Here is a 5,000-nt window from a genome sequence, read left to right as displayed (position 1 = left end):
AATCTGACAACACTACGTCCGCCATGTCGAGCGCACCACATAACATACCGCCATCTGTAGGTCTCCCTCAGCATGAGCTCCTGCAACGACGATACCGCCATCTATGGGACGCCAAGCCGACTAAGACATCGATGGGCCCACAGTGCCCATCTTTCGACGCCACCCACAAAGCATGCAGCCTCTGTCGACCACAGCACCCAAACGCCAGTGCCTCTGCCGCACGACGTCGTGGACCGGCAATCACACCACCCGCACCCGCTCGTGCCCCACCCCAACGGCCAAACTCGCAACGCCAGCGGATGAACGGCGGAAGTTTCCCGCACTCGTAATGTGCAATCCACACCTATAACTTGCGTTTCATGAAGAGTTATGTCCAATATGCGACATTCCCGCTGTCCCTATACATGAGCTGCGAGCTGTACCACGTACAAGCTACAGACGCGATCGCATTGCTCACTGTACTGATTCCCATGCCGAGCGATCAGCTAGGAAGCGCCCCATCCATGTCGGTACCCGTGGGCGTTGCACTCGCAGTCGCAAAAAACGTTGGGCAAATATATATCTCGGAACAGTAACGACAGTCGGAGCCTCCTGGCGTTGCACTCGCAGTCGCAAAAAACGCTGGGCAAATATATTTCTCGGAAGAGTAACGACAGTCCGAGCCTCCTGCGTGGGAAGAGTCTTTCTAGGCCCTGACCCACGGGAAGGGTTTAGCTTCCCCCATCCCGGACATTTGAAGTCGTCACACTACCGGTATTGACTAATAGACTGATTGCTGATAATCACTAGCCATACACTGGGGGAAACGGCCGACAGGGGCAGCAACATAGTGGAGCCGCAGTGTCACTAATGTACAGAGATAGAACAGTTTCGACTGGAACCAGAGTAACCGTATACACGGCACTGATTAGTAATAAATGCAGAGCCATCAGAATACAGATAATATATACAACCGTCCCTATACATGCTGAAAGACTCTGCACACAATGAGAACCACACGTCAGCCAGACACTATCACACACTACTCTCTGCCTCTAACAGGCACACACACAATATCTAACCACCAGCATGGAAGAACATCCGGTGCATCCTCTCCGCCACATTACACAATCCACACTATCATAACCAGACCGGGAGGTCCACCCAGAAAACAGAATATCCCACCCTTCCGACATCCGCCATTGCTCAGTTAAGCCACGAACACCCACACATGTCCTACACAGGGGTGCACCCAACATCACAATACTGCCTCCTGTCACAGTACACAAACAATGGCAGGAATGAAAGACACACATCTGCCATAACCTTGGAATCGGAGCGCCGCCTGTCATGAGCCACAAGTGCATCCTGACGTGACAAATCGGATGATCCCGCAGGCATGCACTTACGATAATCACTATCAACGAACCTGCCGCCCCCCCCCCCCAATACACCTTTCCCTACAACAATGTGTACCTTAACCTAAGCGATATTGTACCTTAACCTCAGCTATATCGTACCTTAACCTAACCTACATTGCGCCTTAACCTAACCTACGTTGTGCCTTAACCTAACCTACGTTGTGCCTTAACCTAACGTATGTTGTGCCTTAACCTAACCTATGTTGTGCCTTAACCTAACCTATGTTGTGCCTTAACCTAACCTATGTTGTGCCTTAACCTAACCCATGTTGTGCCTTAACCTAACCCATGTTGTGCCTTAACCTAACCCATGTTGTGCCTTAACCTAACCCATGTTGTGCCTTAACCTAACCCATGTTGTGCCTTAACCTAACCCATGTTGTGCCTTAACCTAACCCATATTGTACCTTAACCTAACCCATGTTGTGCCTTAACCTAACCCATGTTGTGCCTTAACCTAACCCATGTTGTGCCTTAACCTAACCCATGTTGTGCCTTAACCTAACCCATGTTGTGCCTTAACCTAACCCATGTTGTGCCTTAACCTAACCCATGTTGTGCCTTAACCTAACCCATGTTGTGCCTTAACCTAACCCATATTGTACCTTAACCTAACCCATATTGTACCTTAACCTAACCCATATTGTACCTTAACCTAACCCATATTGTACCTTAACCTAACCCATATTGTACCTTAACCTAACCCATATTGTACCTTAACCTAACCCATATTGTACCTTAACCTAACCCATATTGTACCTTAACCTAACCCATATTGTACCTTAACCTAACCCATATTGTACCTTAACCTAACCCATGTTGTGCCTTAACCTAACCCATGTTGTGCCTTAACCTAACCCATATTGTGCCTTAACCTAACCCATGTTGTGCCTTAACCTAACCCATATTGTGCCTTAACCTAACCCATATTGTGCCTTAACCTAACCCATGTTGTGCCTTAACCTAACCCATGTTGTGCCTTAACCTAACCCATGTTGTGCCTTAACCTAACCCATGTTGTGCCTTAACCTAACCCATGTTGTGCCTTAACCTAACCCATATTGTGCCTTAACCTAACCCATATTGTACCTTAACCTAACCCATATTGTACCTTAACCTAACCCATATTGTACCTTAACCTAACCCATATTGTACCTTAACCTAACCCATATTGTACCTTAACCTAACCCATATTGTGCCTTAACCTAACCCATATTGTGCCTTAACCTAACCCATATTGTGCCTCAACCTAACCCAATTTGTGCCTCAACCTAACCCATATTGTGCCTCAACCTAACCCATATTGTGCCTCAACCTAACCCATATTGTGCCTCAACCTAACCCAATTTGTGCCTCAACCTAACCCATATTGTGCCTCAACCTAACCTAATTTGTGCCTCAACGTAACCTAATTTGTGCCTCAACGTAACCTAATTTGTGCCTCAACGTAACCTAATTTGTGCCTCAACGTAACCTAATTTGTGCCTCAACGTAACCTAATTTGTGCTTCAACGTAACCTAAATTGTGCTTCAACGTAACCTAAATTGTGCTTCAACGTAACCTAAATTGTGCTTCAACGTAACCTAAATTGTGCTTTAACGTAACCTAAATTGTGCTTTAACGTAACCTAAATTGTGCTTTAACGTAACCCATGTTGTGCTTTAACGTAACCCATGTTGTGCTTTAACGTAACCCATGTTGTGCTTTAACGTAACCCATGTTGTGCCTTAACCTAACCTATATTGCGCCTTAACCTGCTCTGTAATTGTTATGCAACTCGTTAAATTAGTGTAGTGTTGCCTAACCGCAACCCTCGCAATATAGTTCGCTATTCGCACTGCCCGGTCCCCTGTGTATCGCGTCATGTTAAACACCTTGCAGGTGTTGCTGACTTTCCACATGCTCCTGCTATACACTGTAATGTGGATAGCAGCAGGACGTACATGCCCCCCCCCCCCTTCCCCCCTGCCTTCGCAAGCTGGTCGTTGAGAAGTTTGCATGTTCAATGCCCTTCGCATGCCGACGTACTCAGCCTACGTTGTGGTACGGCCTGTCACCTGTCCGCCGATGTACGCAAAACCCACAAACTGTACTGCACATTGGTCCGTATGTACTGAATGATACATCGTGGCACATGTGTGACCGTACGACGACTGCGCCTAGCAACGGCAGACCATACAGTCCAAATATTGTGCACGCAGCTACGTGTCGTCTCCCTATAAGAGCTGGATTGCAGTGTGGTACGCCATTCAGACGTGTGGGAGGAACGGACGCCCTCGATGGCGATCAGCATGAGCAGTCTGTTGATGTAGTGGAGCGTGTATTCGGACGTAGTCGTCTCTTCTCACACACCGTGATAGCATGTTGCACCGCGTTCCACATCTGCGACATCCTGCAGAGGCCGGCTGACAGTCGTTCGCGCAATGGACACCGCATACGTACGGGGGCTACCTTCCACGTGTTCTCGAGGCGTGCACATGTTGTTGCGTCTATGTGGGCAGACGTAGTGTGTTGTGACACCTGACACAGGCATGCAATACTCGTTGCAAATGGCGATGGACGTCTACGTTTGCTGGTGACGTTACGCAAATGAACAACAGGTAACCCGTTGTGGTGCGGTTGTTCTCGCTAGAGGTGAATCAGTGTTGGCGACGATCGGTCGAGCTATTAACTGGTTGTTTCAGGGATACCCACCATGCCCACGAACGTGAAAGGGGATCTGGGTGTGAGGCGATACGCGGCGGTGGCTGGGTGAGACTGTCCCCGGCCGGTGAGGGGGGGCCGCCCGGCGTGCTGGCAGCGCGGTGCGTGGGCGCACGCGCTACAGCCGGCTGGTGGGGGCGGCCAGTGGCAGGCGCGCCGGCCGACGGACGCGGCAGGCGGCGCAGCTGCGCGCCGGGGCCCCCTGCTCGCGGCGCCTTGCGGCCAAAGTAGGTCCTCGCGGGCCCGGTGCGAAGCGCGGTGGCCATCTGCAGTGTGCTGGTCCGATTGAGGACTGTGTGCGCTGAGGATGCGCCGCCGCCCGGCGCTCGGCGCCGCGACGCCGTCTGCTGCTCGGTCGCCCCAGCGGTTCTCGCAGGTGGTTTGTATCGCAGCTGTGCGGACGTGTTGGCGCGTGCGCTGTGCTGGGAGAGTTCGCTTCGGCACCCAAGTGGGGCTTTTGTCCTTCTGTGGCGCTGGCGTTGGAGCTGCCGGTCACCGTAGGTGGCGCGTGTTGTCTCCCGCCGGCAATGCCACGACAGCACGCTCCCGGGCCTCTGTCGGCAGCGGCAAGCTCAGTTGGGAGCACGGGTGGTCGCACCTAAAGCGTCTACTCGCCTAACTCCGGGCGATTGCGCCTCTCTCGAACCCGACCAAGTACTTAGGACGGCGCTGCGCGCCGCCGGGACCTGAGAGGGTTTCGAGGTGTGTTGTGCAGGGGAGCTCAGCCTCCTCCTGTTTGCAGAATAATTGAGCGGACGCTTGCGTGTTCGCGCGGGCCCCCGGGACACACTCCCGGGCGGCCGGCTGCTCAGCTCTAGTTGACGCAGCTCCCTGGTTGATCCTGCCAGTAGTCATATGCTTGTCTCAAAGATTAAGCCATGCATGTCTCAGTACAA

At 51.7% G+C, this 5,000-nt stretch overlaps 1 non-coding gene across 1 annotated transcript in view; it reads left to right on the top strand.

The window, feature by feature from the left end:
• Positions 1-4,932: 4,932 nt before the first annotated feature.
• The window catches only part of LOC126436447 (small subunit ribosomal RNA), a 1,909-nt gene continuing 1,841 nt past the window's right edge, over positions 4,933-5,000 (top strand). Inside the window, exon 1 of the ribosomal RNA XR_007580672.1 lies at positions 4,933-5,000. This exon is cut by the window's right edge and continues 1,841 nt beyond it. This is a non-coding gene — a ribosomal RNA (small subunit ribosomal RNA).

This window comes from Schistocerca serialis, unplaced genomic scaffold, assembly GCF_023864345.2.
Source record: "Schistocerca serialis cubense isolate TAMUIC-IGC-003099 unplaced genomic scaffold, iqSchSeri2.2 HiC_scaffold_1236, whole genome shotgun sequence".
NCBI lineage: Eukaryota > Metazoa > Arthropoda > Insecta > Orthoptera > Acrididae > Schistocerca > Schistocerca serialis.
This window is presented reverse-complemented; position numbering and strand designations above follow the sequence as displayed.